Source organism: Somniosus microcephalus, chromosome 3, assembly GCF_052327205.1.
Source record: "Somniosus microcephalus isolate GS21.2 chromosome 3, FLI_Smic_1.0, whole genome shotgun sequence".
NCBI classification, from domain to species: Eukaryota; Metazoa; Chordata; class Chondrichthyes; order Squaliformes; family Somniosidae; genus Somniosus; species Somniosus microcephalus.
In genome coordinates, this window is record NC_140989.1 from 211,250,693 (window position 1) to 211,272,281 (window position 21,589).

Here is a 21,589-nt window from a genome sequence, read left to right on the forward strand (position 1 = left end):
GGGAAAGTGATGCCATGGGTGGGTCTGCAGGCCAACGGAGGTCAGGTCATTTATGCTGGGGAGTGGTACCGACCGTGCAATAGCCTCGGACCAGCTGTCTGTGGCTGGAGAAAACGCTTTCTGAGGCCTTGGAGGGACTAAAATCCTACTATGAAGAAAACCACCTTCGCGCAAACCCATCAAAGACGCAAGTTTGTGCATTCCACCTCAGAAACCGTGAAGCCAAACGCCAGCTGAAAGTAACCTGGTGTGGAGCAACACTGATGCATTGCGAGCACCCTATCTACTTAGGAGTCACCCTTGACCGATGCCTCACCTTCAAGAACCACATCGAGAAGACAAAGGAAAAAGTGAGCGTACGAAACAACATCCTGAATAAGCTCACTAACACAAGATGGGGAACAAGCCCGAAAACATTGCGAACCAGTGCACTTGCTCTTTGCTATTCCACTGCTGAATACGCCTGCCCTGCATGGGAAAGGTCTACTCATGCCAAGAAGATGGATGCCATTCTGAATGCAAGCTGCCGATTTATCACAGGTTGCTTAAAACCAACAAACACCAACAGCCTATATATCCTGGCGGGTATCGCTCCCCCTGATGTAAGAAGAATGACTCCGTCAAACATCAGATGAGAGACACCCTCTGCATTGTCATACACCTACACCCAGCCGCCTAAAGTCAAGAAAGAGCTTCATGAACAGTGTTGTTCCACTACAATCAACCTCATCTGAAGCCCGCATCGCCTTGTGGAAAGACCGGCTCGCCAGTCTTGAAGAACCCCCAGCGATGGAAATTTTACTTGATGAAAGCCTTCCCCCAGGAGCTAATTGCAACTGGGCAACCTGGAAGTGCCTTAACAGACTTAGGATCGGTGTAGGTTGCTCAAAGGTGTCACTAAGCAAATGGGGATATTCAACCAGCCCGACAACTTGTGAGTGTGGAACTGAGGCACAGACTATGCAACATCTCCTGCAATGCCCATCGTTAGAGGAGCCCTGCACTGTTGCAGATCTTGCCGAATTCAACAACAAGGCGCAAAAATGTGTCCAGTTCTGGCTGGGCTATGTATAGACTGTCCGTGGACACGATAAGAAGAAGTTACGGTAAAAGTGCGATAAAGTATCCCACTAACTAACTGGTGTGGATAGTCTCGGTGTAACCAACGCTGACCAGAGTCGTGACAACAAGATTCCAGTCGCTTTTAAATTGAAGGTTAATCATTTGCAAAAATACCAATAATCCCAGTGACCGACAACAAGAACGATCAAACAGAAAATACCAAGCAATGAAAGCTCAGTACCAGCAGTACAACTAGTAATTCAGTGACATCTGCAACGTACCTAGATCAGGGTAGTCAGGTACATAGAAACATAGAAGATAGGAGTAGGAGTAGGCCATTTGACCCCTTGAGCCCGCTCCACCATTTAATGAGATCATGGCTGATTATCCAAATTCAGTACCCTGTCCCTGCTTTCTCCCCATATCCCTTGATCCCTTTAGCCTCAAGAAATATATCCAACTCCTTCTTGAATATATTTAATGAATTGGCCTCAACTGCCCTGTGTGGCAGAGAATTCCACAGGTTCACCACTCTGAGTGAAGAAATTCCTCCTCATCTCAGTCCTAAATGGCTTACCCCTTATCTTTAGACTGTGACCCCTGGTTCTGGACTCCCCCGCCATCGGGAACATCCTTCCTGCATCTAGACTGTCTAGTCCTGTTAGAATTTTATAAGTTTCAATGAGATCCCCTCTCATTCTTCTAAACTCTAGCGATTATAAGCCCAATCGACCCAATCTCTCCTCATACGTCATTCCTGCCATCCCAGGTATCAGTCTGGTGGATCTTCGCTGCACTCCCTCCGTGGCAAGAACATCCTTCCTCAGATAAGGCGACCAAAACTGCATACAATACTTAAGGTGTGGTCTCACCAAGGCCCTGTACAACTGCAGCAAGACTTCCTTGCTCCTGTATTTTAAATCCTCTCGCTATGAAGGCCAACATACCATTTGCCTTCTTAACCGCCTGCTGCACCTGCATGCTTAACTTCAGCAACTGATGCACAAGGACACTCCGGTCTCGTTGCACTTCCCCTTTTCCCAATCTATTGCCGTTCAGATAATAATCTGTCTTCCTGTTTTTGCCACCGAAGTGGATAACCTCGCATTTATCCACATTATACTGCATTTGCCACGCATCTGCCCAATCACCCAACCTGTCCAAATCATACTGGAGTTTCTCTGCATCCTCTTCACAGCACACCAGCCGACCCAGCTTTGTGTCGTCTGCAAACATGGAGATATTACATCTAGTTCCCTCGTCTAGATCATTTATATATATTGTGAATAGCTGGGGTCCTAGCACCGATCCCTGCAGTACCCCACTAGTCACTGCCTGCCACTCGGAAAAAGACCCGTTTATTCCAACTCTTTGCTTCCTCTCTGCGAACCAGTTCTCTATCCAAGACAGTACCTTACCCCCAATCCCATGTGCTTTAACTTTACACGCTAATCTCCTATGTGGGACCTTATCGAAAACCTTCTGAAAGTCCAAATACACCACATCCACTGGTTCTCCCTTATCTATTCTACCAGTTACATCCTCAAAAAATTCCAGTAGATTAGTCAAGCATGATTTACCTTTTGTAAATCCATGTTGACTTTATCCGATCCTGTCACTGTTTTCCAAGTGCGCTGCTATTACATCTTTTATAATGGACTCTAGCATTTTCCCCACTACCGATGTCAGGCTTACCGGTCTATAATTCCCCGTTTTCTCTCTACCACCCTTTTTAAATAGTCGGGTTACATTAGCTATCCTCCAATCCATGGGAACTCTTCCAGAGTCTATAGAATTTTGGAAGATGACCAGCAATGCATCTACTATTTCTAGGGCCACTTACTTAAGTACCCTAGATTATCAGGCCCTGGGGATTTATCGGCCTTCAATCCCATCAATTTCCCAAACACCATTTTCCTACAAATACTGATTTCATTCAATTCCTCCTTCTCATTAGACCCTATGTTCCCCGACATCTCTGGGAGGTTATTTGTGTCCTCCTTTGTGAAGACAGAACCAAAGTATGTATTTAATTGGCCTGCCATTTCTTTGTTCCCCATTATAAATTCCCCTGATTCTGACTACAAGGGACCTACGCTTGATTTCACCAATCTTTTTCTCTTCACAGATCTATCGAAGCTTTTACAGTCAGTTTTTATGTTCCCTGCAAGCTTACTCTCATAATCTATGTTCCCCCTCTTAATTAATCCTTTTGTCCTCCTTTGCTGAATCCTAAACTGCTCCCAATCCTCAGGTTTGCTGTTTTTTCTGGCCAAATTATATGTCCTCTCCTTGGATCTTATGGTATCCCTAATTTCCCTTGTTAGCCATGGTTGAGTCACCTTCTTTGTTTAATATTATGCCAAACAGGGATGAACAAATTCTGTAGTTCATCCATGCGATCTTTAAATGTTTGCCATTGCCTATCCACCATCAACCCTTTAAGTAACGTTCTCCAATCCATCCTAGCCAACTCGTGCCTCATATCATCGTAGTTTCCTTTATTTAAATTCAGGACCCTAGTCTCTGAGTCAACTACTTCACTCTCCATTTTAATGAAGAATTCTATCATATTATGATCGCTCCTCCCCAAGGGCCTTGCACAACAAGATTGCTAATTAATCCTTTCTCATTACATAATACCCAGTCTAAGATGGCCTGATCTCTAGTTGGTTTCTCGACATATTGGTCCAGGAAACCATCCCATATACACTTTAGGAATTCCTCCTCCACAGTATTGTTACTAATTTGGTTAGCCCAATCTATATGTAGATTAAAGTCACCCATGATAACTGCTGTGCCCTTATTACATGTGTCTCTAATTTCCCATTTAATGCCATCCCCAACCTCAGTATTACTGTTTGGGGGTCTGTATGCAACACCCACTAACGTTTTCTGCCCCTTGGTATTTTTCAGCTCTGCCCATACAGATTCCACATCATCAGAGCTAATATCTTTCCTTACTATTGTGTTAATCTCCTCTTTAACCAGCAATGCTGCCCCACCTCCTTTTCCTTTTTCCTGTCCTTCCTGAATATTGAATACCCCTGGATGTTGAATTCCCAGTCTTGGTCACCCTGGAGCCATGTCTCCGTAATCCCAATTATATCATATCCGTTTACATCTATTTGCGCAGCTAATTCATCCACCTTATTACGAATGCTCCTCGCATTAAGACACAAAGCCTTCAGGCTTGACTTTTTAACACTCTTAGTCCTTTTAAAATTCTTATTTACTGTGGCCCTGTTTGATTTACACCCTTGATTTCTCTGCCTTCCACTTTTGCTTTTCTCCTTCCTGCCTTTTGCTTCTATACTTGCTTCCCTGTCCTCTGTCTCCTTGCACAGGTTCCCAACCCCCTGCCATTTTAGTTTAAACCCTCCCCAACAGCACTAGCAAACACTCCCCCTCGGACATCGGTTCGGGTCCCGCCCAGGTGCAAACTGTCCAGTTTATATTGGTCCCATCTCCCCCAGAACCGGTTCCAATGTCCCAGGAATTTGAATCCCTCCCCCGTTGCACCATTCTTCTAGCCACGTATTCATCTGAAATATCCTTCTATTTCTACTCTGACTAGCACGTGACACTGGTAGCAATCCCGAGATTACTACCTTTGAGGTCCTATTTTTTAATTTACCTCCTAACTCCCTATATTCAGCTTTTAGGACCTCATCCTGTTTTTTACCTATATCGTTGGTACCTATATGCACCACGACAACTGGCTGTTCACCCTCCCCCTCCAGAATGCCCTGCAGCCGCCCCGAGACGTCCTTGACCCTTGCACCAGGGAGGCAACATACCATCCTGGAGTCTCGTTTGCGGCCGCAGAAACGCCTATCTATTCCCCTTACAATAGAATCCCCTATCACTATAGCTCTCCTGCTCTTTTTCCTCCCATCCTGTGCAGCAGGACCACCCATGGTGCCAGGAAGTTGGCTGCTGCTGCCTTCCCCCAATAAGCCATCTCCCTCAACGATATCCAAAGTGGTATATCTGTTTGAAAGGGGAATGGCCACAGGGGACCCCTGCACTACCTGCCTGCATCTACTACTCTGCCTGGTGGTCACCCATTCCCTTCCTGCCAGTGCAGCCTTTACCTGCGGTGTGACCAACTCCACTATGTCCTCAGCATCGCGAATGCTCCAGTATGTATCCATTCGCAGCTCCAGCGCCACAATGCGGTCTGTCAGTAGCTGCGGCTGGATACACTTCCCACACACATGGTCGTCAGGGACACAGGAAGTGTCCCTGATTTCCCACATAGTGCAGGAAGAGCATGCCACAGGGCCGAGCTGTGCTGCCATGACTTACCCTTTAATTATTTCAATCTGTGCCTCATTGGATGCACTTTACTTCTCACTATTATCTTGAAATCTCTTATTTTCACTTCCTCTTGTTCTTCCTTCCACTCCTCATTTCTCAGCAACAATTTGCATTTATGCGGTGCCTGTAACATGGGGAAATGTCCCTTGGTGCTTCACAGAGGCATTAGGAGCTAAAGAAGGAGCTAAGAACGGGTGACTAAAAGCTTGGTCAAAGAGGTAGGTTTTAAGGAGAGTCAAAAGAGGAGAGAGAGGGTTAGAGAGACAGAGAGGTTTAGGGAGAGAATTCCAGAGCCTTGGCAGCTGAAGGCACGGCTGCCAATGGTGGGGCGAAGGGAGCGGGAGTCAGAGGAATGCAGAGTTCAGGAGGGGAGCAATTGTAGGGCTGAAGGAGATTACAGAGATAGGGAGGACTGAGGCCATAGTGGAATTTGAATGTAAGGATGAGAATTTTAAATTTGAGGTCTTGAGGGACGGTGATGGGTGAGTGAAACTTTGTGCAGGATAGGATAAGTTGAAGTTTACGGAGGATGGAAGATGGGAGGTTGGCAAGAGAGCGTTGGAATAGTCAAGATGAAGATAACAAAAGCATGGATGAGGGTTTCAGCAGCAGATGGGCTGAGGCAGGGCAGAGACAGGCGATGTTACGGAGGTGGAAGTAGGCGGTCTTTGTGGGGTCAGAAGTTTTACTCTGGGTCAAACAATACACCTAGGTTACGATCAGTGTGATTCAGTCCGAGACAGAAACGAGGGAGGAGGATGTAGCCGGTGGTGAGGGTACGGAGTTGTGGAGGGGACTGAAGGAAATTTTGGCTCATCCAGGACTAGATGTCAGACATAAAAACAGGAAATGCTGAAAACACTCAGCAGGTCAGGCAGCATCTGTGGAGAGGGAAACACAGCTAACGTTTCAGGTCGATGACCTTTCAGCAGAACTGGGAAAAGTTAGAGATGTAATGACAAAAGGGATGATGGGGGTAATGGGACAAGAAAAGAAAAAAGCTGAAAATGAAAAAAAGCAGAATCATTACCAGCAACTCCTGTCCGACAAATTGGGAGCAGTGGTTATAAACGGGTCATTTTCAGGTCGTCAGGCTGTAACTAGTAGGGTGCCGCAAGTATCAGTGCTTGGGCCTCAGCTATTTACAATCTATATGTTAAATAGTGAGAGATTGGGAAATGTCGGTGTTCAGAGGGACCTGGGTGTCCTTGTACACAAATCACTGAAAGTTAACATGCAGGTACAGCAAGCAATTAGGAAAGCAAATGGTATATTATCCTTTATTACAAAAGGATTGGAGTATAAGAGTAAAGAAGTCTTACTGCATAAGAACATAAGAAATAGGAGCAGGAGTAGGTCATACGGCCCCTTGGGCCTGCTCCGCCATTCAATAGGATCATGGCTGATCCAAATCTAGACTCACGTCCACTTCCCTGCCCTCTCCCCTTAACCCCTAATTCCCTTATCTGCTAGGACAATGTCAATCTCCATTTTAAATTTATTTAATGTTGCAGCTTCCACAGCTCTCTGGGGTAGCAAATTACATAGATTTACTACCCTCTGAGTAAAGAAGTTTCTCCTCATCTCAGTTTTGAAAGGGCAGCCCCTTATTCTAAGATTATGCCCCCTAGTTCTAGTCTCACCCATCAGTGGAAACATCCTCACCGCATCCACCCGATCAAGCCCCCTCACAATCTTATATGTTTCGATAAGATCGCCTCTCATTCTTCTGAACTCCAATGAGTAGAGTCCCAACCTATTCAACCTTTCCTCATACGTCAACCCCCTCATCTCTGGAATCAACCGAGTGAACCTTCTCTGAACCGCCTCGAGAGCAAGTATATCTTTTCTTAAATATGGAAACCAAAACTGCACGCAGTATTCCAGGTGTGGCCTCACCAGTACCCTGTATAACTGCAGCAAGACTTCCCTGTTTTTATACTCCATCCCCCTTGCAATAAAAGCCAAGATTCCATTGGCCTTCCTGATCACCTGCTGCACCTGCATACTAACTTTTTGTGTTTCATGTACCAGGACCCCCAGATCCCTTTGTACTGTAGCACTTTGCAGTTTCTCTCCATTTAGATAATAACTTGCTCTTTGATTTTTTCTGTCAAAGTGCATAACCTCACACTTTCCAACATTATATTGCATCTGCCAAATCTCTGCCCACTCACTTAGCCTGTCTATGTCCTTTTGCAGGTTTTTTATGTCCTCCTCACTCACTGCTTTCCCTCCCATCTTTGTATCGTCGGCAAACTTGGATATGTTGCACTCGGTCCCTTCCTCCAAATCGTTAATATAGATTGTAAAGAGTTGGGGTCCCAGCACTGATCCCTGTGGGACACCACTAGTTACTGATTGCCAGCCCGAGAACGAACCATTTATCCCAACTCTTTGTTTTCTGTTAGATAGCCAATCTTCCACCCATGCCAGTATATTACCCCCAATCCCGTGATTTTTTATCTTGATCAGTAATCTTTTGTGTGGAACCTTGTCAAATGCCTTTTGGAAGTCCAAATACACTACATCCACTGGTTCCCCTTTATCCACCCTGTATGTTACATCCTCAAAGAATTCGAGCAAATTTGTCAAACATGACTTCCCCTTCGTAAAACCATGCTGACTCTGTCCTATTAAATTATGTTTATCCAAATGCTCTGATACTGTTTCCTTAATAATGGACTCCAACATTTTGCCACCCACAGATGTTAGGCTAACTGGTCTATAGTTTCCAGCTTTTTGTCTACTTCCCTTCTTAAATAAGGGTGTTACATTAGCAGTTTTCCAATCTGCCGGGACCTTTCCTGAGTCCAGGGAGTTCTGGAAAATGATCACCAATGCATCCACAATCCCTACCGCCAATTCTCTCAAGACCCTAGGATGTAGGCCATCAGGTCCGGGGGATTTATCCGCCTTAAGTCCCATTATTTTACTGAGTACCATCTCTTCAGTGATTTTAATTGTGTTTAGCTCCTCCCCCCCAATTGCCCCCTGTTTGTCCAGTGTTGGGATATTTTTAGTGTCCTCTACTGTAAAGACTGTGGCCTCTACTGTAAAGCACGGTGGCATAGTGGTTAGCACTGTTGCCTCACAGCGCCAGAGACCCGGGTTCGAATCCGGCCTCGGGCGACTGTCTGTGTGGAGTTTGCACATTCTCCCCGTGTTTGCGTGGGTTTTCTCCGGGTGCTCCGGTTTCCTCCCACAGTCCAAAGATGTGTAGGTTAGGTTGATTGGCTATGATAAATTGACCCTTAGTGTTAGGGGGATTAAATACGTGGGGTTACAAGGATAGGGTGGGATATGTGTTGGTGTAGGGGTTACGGGGATTGGGTGGGATATGTGTCGGTGCAGGCTCGATGGGCCAAAATGGCCTCTATCTGCACTGTGGGGTTTCTGTGATTTCTGTGAAAATATTTGTTCAGCGTCTTTGCCATCTCCATGTTCCCCACCACTAGTTTCCCGGTCCCATCCTCTAAGGGACCAACGTTCACTTTAGCCACCCTTTTTCTTTTTATATAGCTGTAGAAACTCTTGCTATCTGTTTTTATATTTTTTGCTAGTTTACTTTCATAATCTATCTTCCCTTTCTTAATTAATCTTTTAGTTATTGTTTGCTGGCTTTTAAATGCTTCCCAATCTTCTATCCTCCCACTAGATTTGACTAATTTATATGCCCTTGTTTTCAGTCGAATACTATCCTTTATTACTTTACTAAGCCACGGATGGCTGTCTTTTCTTTTACTCCCCTTTTTCCTCAGTGGAATATATTTATCTTGAAAGATGTGAAATATCTCCTTGAATGTAGACCACTGCTCTTGTACCGTCTTACACTTTAATCTGTTTTCCCAGTCCACTTTAGTCAATTCTACTCTCATACCTTCATAGTCTCCTTTATTTAAGCTTAGTACGCTGGTTTGAGATCCAACTCTCTCTCCCTCAAACTGAATTTGGAATTCAACCATATTATGGTCACTCATTCCAAGGGGATCCTTTACTGGGACATTTTTTATTAATCCTGTCTCATTACACAGGACCAGATCTAAGATTGCCTGCCCCCTGGTTGGTTCAGTTACATACTGCTCAAGGAACCCGTCCCTAATACACTCTATGAACTCTTCCTCAAGGCTGCCATGCCCAATTTGATTAGTCCAGTCAATATGAAAGTTAAAATCCCCCATGATTATAGCTGTTCCCTTATTACAAGCCCCAACTATTTCCTAATTTATACTCCGACCAACAGAGTTGCAACTGTTAGGAGGCCTATAGACTACGCCCACTAGTGACTTTTTCCCCTTATTATTCCTTATCTCCACCCAAACTGTTTCACTATCCTGATCCTTTGACCCAATATCATTTCTGACTATTGCAGTGATTCCATCCTTGATTAACATAGCAACCCCACCTCCCTTTCCTTCCTGTCTGTCCTTCCTAATTGTCAAATACCCTTGTATGTTTAGTTCCCAGTCATGATTATCTTGCAGCCATGTTTCCGTAATGGCCACCAGATCATACCCATGTGTAGTTATTTGCACCGTCAACTCATCAATTTTGTTACGAATGCTACGTGCATTCAGATAAAGAACTTTCAAATATGTTTTCTGACAATTTATTCCTGCTTTTACCCCTTTTACTACTTTACCTTTATCATTATACATTCTGTCCCTTCCTGACACGCTCTGGTTTTTAATTCCCCCACTGCTACCTTGCTCTATTGCCTTCTCCGCTGTCATTTTTATTTTTCGCTCTCTTAAAACCTTCCCCCCACTAATTAGTTTAAAGCCCTCTCTACAGCCCTAGTTATTCGATTTGCCAGGATTCTAGTCCCAGCACTGGCCAAGTGAAGTCCGTCCCAACGAAACAGCTCTCTCCTGTCCCAGTACTGATGCCAGTGTCCCAGGAATTATACAGGGCCTTGTGAGACCACACCTGGAGTACTGTGTAAAGTTTTGATCATCTTACCGAAGGAAGGATATACTTGCTTTAGAGGGAGTGCAATGAAGGTTCACCAGACTGATTCCTGGGATGGGGGGATTGTCCTATGAGAGATTGAGGAGACTAGGCCTATATTCCCTAGAATTTAGAAGAATGAGAGGTGATCTCGTTGAAAAATATAAAATTCTTACAGGGCTTGACAGGGTAGAGGGTCACAGTCTCAGAATAAGGAGTCAGCCATTTAGGACTGAGATAAGGAGAAATTTCTTCACTCAAAGAGTTGGGAATCTTTGGAATTCTCTACCCCAGAGGGCTGTGGATGCTCGGTTGTTGAGTGTATTCAAGTCAGCGATCAATAGATTTTTAGATCTTAATGGAATTAAGGGATATTTGGATAGTGCAAGGAGGTGGAGTTGGGTTAAAGATCAGCCATGATCTTACTGAATGGCGGAGCGGGCTAGAAGAGCCGAATGGCCTACTCCTGCTCCTATTTCTTATGTTCTTATGATCTGAAATTGTTGAACTCAATGTTGAGTCCGGAAGGCTAATCAAAAGATGAGGTACTGTTCCTCGAACTTCCTATAAAGCTCAATGGTGAATATCATGGGCTGGCCGTAGGTCGAGAGAATGAAGGGGATAATGCATTATGGTCACACTGCAGAGGATGTCACTTGTGACTTTGGTTAGGGTTGTTTCTGTGCTGTGGCAGGGGCGGACACCTGATTGGAGAGGTTCAAACATGGAGTTGCAGGAAAGGTGTGTTTGGATTTGGGAGATGACAACACGTTCAAGGACTATGGAGAGGAGAGTGAGGTTGGAGATGGGCGGTAGTTTACAATGATAGAGGGGCTGATGGTGTGTTTGTTGCACATCTCAGAGATAGAGGTTTTAAAGCTAAGAAATTTCCCAGAACGAGAAACTGTTTCCATTGGCAGGAGGGTTGGTACCCAGAGGACACAGATTTAAGTTAATTGGCAAAAGAACCAGATGGGAGATGAGGAGAAATGTTTTTTACGTAGTGAATTATGATCTGAAATGCACTGCCTGAAAGTATGTAAACAGTAATTTTCAAAAGGGAATTGGATAAATACTTGAAGGGGAAAGATTTGCAGGGCTGTGGGGAAAGAGCAGGTTAGCACTGTTGCCTCACAGCGCCAGGGACCCGGGTTCGAATCCAGCCTCGGGTGACTGTCTGTGTGGAGTTTGCACATTCTCCCCGTGTTTGCGTGGGTTTCCTCCGGGTGCTCTGGTTTCCTCCCACAGTCCAAAGATGTGCGGGTTAGGTTGATTGGCTATGATAAAAATTGACCCTTAGTGTTAGGGGGATTAAATAAGTGGGGTTACGGGGATAGGGTGGGATATGTGTTGGTGTAGGGGTTACGGGGATCGGGTGGGATATGTGCAGGCTCGATGGGCCGAAATGGCCTCTATCTGCACTGTGGGGTTTCTGTGATTCTGAGTGGGACTAATTGGAGAGCTTGTTCAAAGAGCTGGCACAGGCACGATGGGTCGAATGGCCTCCTTTGGTGCTGTATGATTCTGTGATTCAAGGATTCTAAAGGAGACTAGGGAGACATTGGCTATTATGAAGGAATTATTTGTCTCTGGTAAAATTCTGTAGCGCTGGAAACAAGCAAATATTGTACGTATATTTAAAATGGTCATTAAATCTGACCAGGTAACTATAGGGCAGTTAGTCCAACAGTAAAAAGTAGATTAATCAGTAACTAGTCTTGCCTGCCCCTCGTCAATGGAACTCTGCTCTTAAACACTTTGGTAAATCAAATGTGATTTCTTCTCAACTTACTCGATCTATCTTGTGAACATTTCTCCATCACTCAGAGCTCACCTGCGACTCCTTGTTCATGTCCCCCTTTTTCCTCGATTTTAAAATTCTCATCCTTGTGTTCAAATCCCTCCATGTCCTCACCCATCACTATCTCTGTAACCTCCCCAGCCCTACAACCCTCCGAGATCTCTGCGCTCCTCCAATTCTGGCCTCTTGCGCATCCCCAATTTTCATCGCTCCACCATTGGCAGCCGTGCCTTCAGCTGTCTGGTCCCTAAGCTCTGGAATTTCCTCCCTAAACCTCTTCGCCTCTCTACCAATCTCTCTTCCTTTAAGACACTCCTTAAAACCATCTTCGACCAAAATTTTGGTCACCTGTCTACTGTCTCCCTATGTGGCTCGGTGTCAAATTTTGTTTGATAACACTCCTGTGAAGCGCCTTGGGACGTCTTACTATGTTAAAGGTGCTATATTGTTGTTTGCAGACAACTCCACTCAGCATTCATTGAATTCCTTCAGATCAGGCATTCCTCTCTACGTGCAATGGTTGAATCACCCCATGCTCTTCAGTGAGGCAATGGATATCTGGGTTTTTTCAATTCTTCAAAGACACAGTTTGTCATCTCTCTCATGTATCTAACCAGCAGCAAACAGCTCTGAGACCTGCTCCGGCCTTAGCCCTGCTTCCTCTATCATCATTCTTGGCCTCACCATCTCCTCTGATCTCTGATCTCAAATGGGACTCCCCCATCTCCTCCATTGCCAAAGCTGCTTTACAACAATTTTGGTTTCCTCTTTTGTGCCAGGCACTACTTTTCCCCTCAATGGCTTGGAACCCTCTGTAAACCCACTGGCATGGACCTGTTGGGCCAAATGGCCTGTTCCTGTGCTATAAATACTTTGCAATACTTTGTAACTCTTGAACCCTATTCACAATTCTGGAGAGGCTCATCCAGCACCTCTCGCATTCCTGGGTACAAGACAAAGTGCATCTTCTGACAGATGATCACTCTCTTTCCATTGCCACCTTTCATGACCCCCTATTTTATTGATAGGACTATGGTCAGTGCTTCCTTCTCAATTTTCTAAGCCTCCAAATACCTCATCTGACACACTCTTCCTCCTCTCTCCATCCTCACTAAAATAAAGAACGGGCCGGAATTTGCTGAAAAAATGACGGCGTGTGAATGACGCTTGCCGTTATTAGCGTGTAAACCAGCCAGCAGCTGGTGGCGAGGAAGAGACACCCTGTGAATTATGAATCGCTACAAGTTGCTGGACGATTTGCACTGCTCCGCCGTTAGCTTAAAAAAACCCGGCATCTCGCCATTAACCTCCCCGTGCGTTTTATGAAGTTGCTGCATTTGCACATTAATTGCCCATTAACCTCGCTGCAGAAAGTTAAGTCTAGTAATTATCAACATAACTATTCTTAATGACATGATAATTGTTAATCAACCTTTCTGGCCCAGAAAGTGAACAATTAGAAGTGTGGAGTCTCATTCCTTCAGGTAGTGAATTGTTGGAGATATTATAAATGTCAAATTTTAAAAATTAACAAAAGATTCTTACTTTTCCTTTCTGTCTTTTCTTTCTTTTTCTCTTAATCCAATCTTTCTTTCCCTCTCTTTATTTCTCTTTCTGTATCTATTTTGATATTGAATTCACCCCTTTTAATTCACCCTCCTTCTCCGTTCTTCTGCTGTTTATTTCCCAATCCTTAAATCCCATTGGATAAGGAGCTAGACTGTTGGTTGTCCTGTTCACTCAGGTCCCAGATGCCCTGTTTCCCTCGCTGCGCCGTTATCAGCTCGCACTTTCACCAACTTTATGGGCAAAATATTTTTGAGCTGAAGGGTGCAGGAGCAAGTCGAACTAATGGCCGATGTTGTGCTTCAGCAAATTCCAGCCCATCTTGAAGAACTTGCATTTATATAGCGCCTTTCACGACCTCAGGACATCCCATAGCGGTTTACAGTCAATTAAGTACTTTTGAAGTGTAGTCACTGTTGTAATGTAGGAAATGGAGCAGCTAATTTGCACACAGCAAGATCCCACAAACAGCAATGAAGCGCTGGTTAGGCCCCAACTGGAGTATTGCATCCAGTTCTGATCACCACACTTTAGGAAAGATGTGAAGAGGGTGCAGAGGAGATTTACCAGAATGGTTCCAGGGATGGGGGATCTAAGAACATAAGAACATAAGAAATAGGAGCAGGAGTAGGCCAATCGGCCCCTCGAGCCTGCTCCGCCATTCAATAAGATCATGGCTGATCTGATCCTAACCGCCAATCTACTATCACAGAACCATCTCCTGAATCTAACAGAATTAGACACACGAAATAGGAGCAGGATCAGGCTACACGGCCCCTGGGCCCGCTCCGCTACCCACAGGGCCATGTCCGATCCGAACCTAGACTCATGTCCAAATTCCTGCCCGCTCCCCGTAACCCTTAATTCCCTCTACTTCTAGGAAACTGTCTATTTCTGTTTTAAATTAATGTAATGATGTAGCTTCTACAGCTTTTTGGGGCAGCATATTCCATGGACCGACCACCCTCTGGGTGAAGTAGTTTCTCCTCATCTCAGTTTTGAAAGAGCAGCCCCTTATTCTAAGACTATGCCCCCTAGTTCTAGTTTCACCCATCATCGGGAACATCCTCCCCGCATCCACCCGATCCAACCCCTTCACAATCTTATATGTTTCAATAAGATCGCCTCTCATTCTTCTGAACTCCAATGAGTAGAGTCCCAATCTACTCAACCTCTCCTCATATGTCCATCCCCTCATCCCCGGGATTAACCGAGTGAACCTTCTTTGTACTGACTCGAGAGCAAGTATGTCTTTTCTTAAGTATGGACACCAAAACTGTATGCAGTATTCCAGGTGCGGTCTCACCAATACCTTGTACAACTGAAGCAATACCTCCCTATTTTTATATTCTATCCCCCTAGCAATGAAAGCCAACATTCCATTGGCCTTCTTAATCACTTGCTGCACCTGTATACTAACCTTTTGAGTTTCGTGCACCAGGACCCCCAGATCCCTTTGTACTTCAGTACTTTCCAGTTTCTTGCCATTAAGATAATAACTTGCTCTACGATTTTTCCTGCCAAAGTGCATAACCTCACACTTTCCAGTATTGTATTCCATCTGCCCACTTACTTAGCCTGTCTATGTCCCCTTGCAGGTTTTTTATGTCCTCCTCACTCATTACTTTCCCCCCCATCTTAGTATCATCTGCAAACTTTGATATGTTACACTCGGTCCCCTCCTCCAAATCATTAATATAGATTGTAAAGAGTTAGGGACCCAGCACTGACCCCTGCGGAACACCACTAGTTACTGATTGCCAGTCTGAGAATGAACCATTTATCCCAACTCTCTGCCTTCTGTTAGATAGCCAATCCTCTATCCATGCCAGAATATTACCCCCAATCCCGTGATTTTTTATCTTAAGCAATAATCTTTTGTGTGGCACCTTGTCAAATGCCTTTTGGAAGTCTAAATACACTACGTCCACTGGTTCCCCTTTATCCACCCTATATGTTACTTCCTCAAAGAACTCCAGCAAATTTGTCAAACATGACTTCCCCTTCATAAAACCATGCTGACGTTGTCCTATTAAATTATGATTATCCAAATGTCCTGTTACTGTCTCCTTAATAATGGACTCCAAAATTTTACCTACCACAGATGTTAGGCTAACCGGTCTATAGTTTCCAACCTTCTGCCTACCGCCCTTTTTAAATAAGGGTGTTACATTAGCAGTTTTCCAGTCTGCTGGGACCTTTGCTGAGTCCAGGCAGTTTTGGAAAATTATTACCAATGCATCCACAATCCCTACCGCCACTACCCTCAGACCCTAGGATGTAAGCCATCAGGTCCAGGTGATTTATCCGCCTTGAGTCCCATTATTTTACCGAGTACCACTTCCTTAGAGATTTTGATCGTGTTTAGCTCCTCCCCCCCATAGCCCCCTGTTTGTCCAGTGTTGGGATATTCTTAGTGTCCTCTACTGTAAAGACTGATACAAAATATTCATTCAGTGTTTTTGCCATCTCCATATTTCCCACCATTAATTTCCCGGTCTCATCCTCTAAGGGACCAACATTTACTTTAGCCACCCTTTTTCTTTTTATATAACTATAAAAACTCTTACTATCTGTTTTTATATTTTTTGCTAATTTACTTTCATAATCTATCTTCCCTTTCTTAATCAATCTTTTTGTTATTTTTTGCTGTCTTTTAAAGTTTTCCCAATCCTCTATCCTCCCACTAGATTTGGCTACCTTATATGCCCTTGTTTTTAGTCGAATACTATCCTTAATTTCTTTACTTAGCCACGGATGGCTGTCTTTTCTTTTACACCCTTTTCTTCTCAGTGGAATATATATTTTTTGGAAGTTGTAAAATAACTCCTTAAATGTACACCACTGATCATGTATCGTCTTACCCTTTAATCTATTTTCCCAATCCACTCTACTCAATTCCGCTCTCATACCTTCATAGTCTCCTTTATTCAAGCTTAGCACGCTTGTTTGAGATCCAACCTTCTCACCCTCTAATTGAATATGGAATTCAACCATGTTATGGTCACTCATTCCAAGGGGATCCTTTACTAGGACATTTTTAATTAATCCTGTCTCGTTACACAGGACCAGATCTAAGGTTGCTTGCCCCCTGGTCGGTTCAGTTACATACTGCTCAAGAAACCCATCCCTAATACACTCAATGAACTCATCCTCAAGGCAGCCCTGCCCAATTTGATTTGTCCAATTAATATGATAGTTAAAATCCCCCATAATTATAGATGTTCCCTTATTACAAGCCTCAACTATTTCCTGATTGATACTCCGTCCAACAGAGTTGCAACTGTTCGGAGGCCTATAGACTACGCCCACTAGTGTTTTTTTCCCCTTATTATTCCTTATCTCCACCCAAACTGTTTCATTATCCTGATCTTTTGACCCAATATCATTTCTCTGTATTACAGTGATTCCTTGCTTTATTAACATAGCCACCCCACCTCCCCTTCCTTCCTGCCTGTCCTTCCTGATCGTTAAATAACCTGGTATGTTTAATTCCCAGGCATTGTCACCCTGCAGCCATGTTTCTGTAATGGCCACAAGATCATACCCATATGTAGTTATTTGTGCCATTAACTCGTCTATTTTGTTACGAATGCTACGTGCATTCAGATAGAGAACTTTCAAATATGTTTTGTGACACTTAGTTCCTGCTTTTGCCCTTTTTATTACTTTACCTTTTACTCCATACCTTCTGCCCCTTCCTGACATGCTCTGGTTTTTAATTTCCCCACTGCTACCTAAGTCTATGACCTTCTCTGTTGTCATTTTTATTATTTGCTCTCTAGGAACCTCCCCCCCACTAGTTAGTTTAAAGCCCTCTCTACAGCCCTAGTTATGTGATCCGCCAGGACTCTGTAATGACCAATAACATGTCATTTTATACTGGACACTAGATGGAGCCGTAGAGCTGTGTAGAGCTGTATATAAGACTACACTACCCAGCTGTATGTATATTAAGACTAGGCTACCCACAAGGCAACAGTCAAGATGGAAGCCTCTACAGATACTGTTCCTAGTCCACATGTGCTCAATAAAAGTGTCTAGCAAAAGCTAGCTGTGTTCATAATAAGAATGTCTATTTATTACTGAACATAAGATGTTACCAGGATGGTGAAGATCTGCTGAAAATTGTGAAAAGCGACATGGAGAATTTGAAGCCACCAGAGCGTTTGAATCTCGAGGGAAATGTCGACTATAATTGGCGGATTTTTAAACAACAATTCGAACTCTACATTGCTGCCATCGGATTCGGTACGAAGCCAGACGCAAGAAAAATAGCGTTGCTGCTTACGGTTGCAGGCCCATAGGCGATAGAGGTATTTAATACATTTGTATTTAATCCAGAGGAGAACAGAAAAATTAGAAGATGTGCTAAAAAAATTTGATGCACATTGCTCTCCCAAAAAGAATGAGACGTATGAAAGATACATCTTCCGTTCTCGGACACAGCAACAAAATGAGACTTTTGATAGCTTTATCACTGATCTGAAACTGAAAGCACAGACATGTAATTTCTCTGAGCTCAAAGCATCCATGATTCGTGACCAGATTGTGTTTGGTATTCATGATAAAAAAGTCAGGGAACGTCTGTTGAGAGAAACCGAACTAAATTTGGAAAATGCGGTGAAAATATGCCAAGCCAGCGAGCTAGCTCGAAAGCACGCGAAGACTTTCAGTGAAATCAATAATGATGCAATTGTAATGAGTGATAATGCTGCTGTCGGTGCTGTGTCCTATAAGTGGAAGAAACATGGGCAGAACAGAAATGAAAAGCAATCGGAGGATGAAATTTTAAATTGTAAACGCTGTGGTTACAAACACCAGTTAAGACAATGCCCAGCGTTTGGAAAAATGTGCACAAAGTGTAATGGAAAGAATCACTTTGCCAAACAATGCTTTTCAAAAGTAAAAACAACGAAAGGGCAACAAGTTAATGTGATTGAGGACACTGATTTAAGTGAGACATTTTTTGTAGGAATGGTGTCATGTGACGATATCAAAAAAGATACAGAAAATGTGCAGCCCTCAGAAATGGACAATGCTGAACATAAAGTCAATGCAGTAAAAGTGGACAAATGGATGATCCCACTGCAGATAAATGGAGCATTAGTTACATTGAAACTGGACACTGGGGCAAAAGCAAACTTAATCAGTACGAGTGACATAAAAAATATGAAAGAAAAGCCCAAAATACAGAAAAAGTCAGTACTACTGAAGGACTATAATGGACAGAAAATAGATAGCTTAGGTGTATGCAGACTTAAATTGACAGTCAAAGACAAAGTGCATCATCTCATGTTTTCTGTTGTGGCTGAAAGACTTGATTCTCTACTCGGTGACAAAGCTTGTGAAGACTTAGAACTGGTCAAGAGAGTCTACCGTATAAACTGTGCCATAAGCAGACCAGATGACTCAGGTGATGAAGCAGAGAGCCCATCAAGGATGAAAAGGCCAAAGGGTATCCATGTCTTCAAAAAGCCTAGTTTCTCCAAGAAGAAAGAAAAAGACTTTAAGGTCAAAGAGAAGCCAAAGGAAGAAAAGCACAAAGAGGAAAAACACAAGGAGAAAAAGTCCAAAGATATAACCGCAGCAGATGTTGTTAAGCAGTGGAAAGAGAAAAAGAAAAAGAAGAAGCCTGCACCAGAGCAGGAAGCAGTTCCGGTGGATACTCCTTCTTCCCTCAGGCCAATCTTTGGCGTTCCATTAGCCGAGGCTGCTGAGAGGACTATGCTGTATGATGGGATCCAGCTGCCAGCAGTTTTTCGAGAGTGCATTGACTACATTGAGAGTTATGGCATGAAGAGTGAAGGAAACACTGAAACCCTCTCCAAGCAAAGATCGCAAGGAGACCTCGATCTATACAAGAGCGGATTGATGACAATGCCGCAACTGCATCTTGTCATTCACCGCCAGAACAATCTCATGAAGACACATCAGACTTACCCGTGTTGAGAAGATCCACACGTGAAGTAAAAGAGCCTGATAGACTTAATCTTTGAGTACAATGTAAAGCTTTGAAAATGTGTTGACTGTTTTGAAAATGTTTATGTTTATAGAGCACTAACAAAAGTGTTACTGATATTCTCTTTATTGTTTTCTTGAAAGTTGATTGATATTGATTTTGTTAAACCTCAAAGAAAAGGGGATGTAATGATCAATAACGTCATTCTATAGTGGACACTAGGTGGAGCCGTAGAGCTGTATATAAGACTACACTACCCAGCTGTATGTATATTAAGACTAGGCTACCCACAAGGCAACAGTCAAGATGGAAGCCTCTACAGATACTGTACCTAGTCCACATGTGCTCAATAAAAGTGTCTAGCAAAAGCTAGCTGTGTTCATAATAAGAATGTCTATTTATTACTGAACATAAGAGACTCTAGTCCCAGCACTGGCCAAGTGAAGCCCGTCCCAACGGAACAGCTCCCTCCCGCTCCAGTACTGGTACCAGTGTCCCAGGAAGCAAAACCCATTTCTCCCACACCAGTCTTTGAGCCACGCATTTAACTCTCTAATTTTATTTGTCCTAGCCAAATTCGCTCGTGGCTCAGGTAATAATCCAGAGATTATTACCCTTGAGGTTCTGTTTTTTAATTTGACCCCTAGCTGCTCATACTCCTTTAACAGAACCGGCTTCCTAGTCTTAGCTACAAGGACAGGTTGGAGAAACTGGATTTGTTTTCATTAGAGCAAAGGAGGTTGAGGGGTGATTTGATAGAGGTGTTCAAGATTATGACAGGTTTGGATAGGCTAGACGGAGAAAGGTTGTTCCCACTAGTTGATGGTACAAGGACTAGGGGACACAGATTTAAGGATTTGGGCAAGAGATACAGAGGGGACGTGAGGCAAAACTTTTTTACGCAGCGAGTGGTGAGGACCTGGAACACTCTGCCAACGGAAGTGGTGGAAGCGGAGACACTCAATGTTTTCAAGGGGAGACTGGATAGGCACTTGAGGGAAATAAACTTGCAGGGCTACGGGGATAGAGCGGGGGAATAGGACTGACTGGATTGCCTCTACAGAGAGTCAGCACGGACTCGATGGGCTGAATGGCCTCCTTCTGTGCCGTTATGACTTTAAATAAGTGACTAGATAATCAATTCTGATGATGTTGGATGAGGGGTAAATATTGGCCAGGGCACTGGGGAGAACGCCCCTGCTCTTCTTCCAACACTGCCATGGAATCTGTTACATTCACCTGAGAGAGCAGACGGGGCCTCGGTTTAACGCCTCATCCAAAAGACGGCACCTCCAACAGTGCAGTACTTCCTCAGCACTGCACTGGAGTGTCAGCCTGGATTTTGTGCTCAGGTCCCTGGAGTGGGACTCGAACCCACAACCTTCTAACTCCGAGAGTGCTGCCGTTGAACAACAAACCAAGACTCATCACGCTGTCGCCTACTCTTAGCTCACTCTTTTGCAGAGTTTCAAAAGCCCCCCCGCCCCCCACCCCCAACCCCAACCCCGTACCTTCTCTATTATTTGGAGTGTCGAAAGGACAGGAGAGGAAAGTTCAAAGAAGCAAGTCCCAAGGGTTAAGCACAGGTTGAGACTTGTTTGTTGTGGAGCTTCAGCGAAGCTGCCATTGGCTATTCCTGTTTGCACAGATTCTGTAATCTTGACAGAACCGCACGGCAGCCTCGCAACCATTGACCTGTGTGCTTGTGCGCTGTTTTCTGGGGGGTTTTTGATTTCAGGAGCTATTCACCATTCCATTTGAAACATTACCAGAGGAGTGAGATTGGACAGAGCTTTCACAGGTACGTGGCTGAAATTCTATTCCAAGTTTAACACTCAATAATGCTGAGGGAGAGGTAGAGAACGATTTTCCAACATTCCAGCAGGCCTGTGGCGATAGTTGTGGGGCCCGGGTTCAATCCCCAG

The 21,589-nt window shown here is 44.1% G+C and overlaps 1 protein-coding gene across 1 annotated transcript in view; it reads left to right on the plus strand.

Annotated features, from left to right (window-relative positions):
* Positions 1-21,342: 21,342 nt before the first annotated feature.
* Positions 21,343-21,589, plus strand: part of serpinc1 (serpin peptidase inhibitor, clade C (antithrombin), member 1) — a 72,026-nt gene continuing 71,779 nt past the window's right edge. Inside the window, exon 1 of the mRNA XM_085982138.1 lies at positions 21,343-21,465. The gene's annotated coding sequence lies outside the window, so the exon portion shown is untranslated. The remainder of the gene's footprint in view (positions 21,466-21,589) is intronic.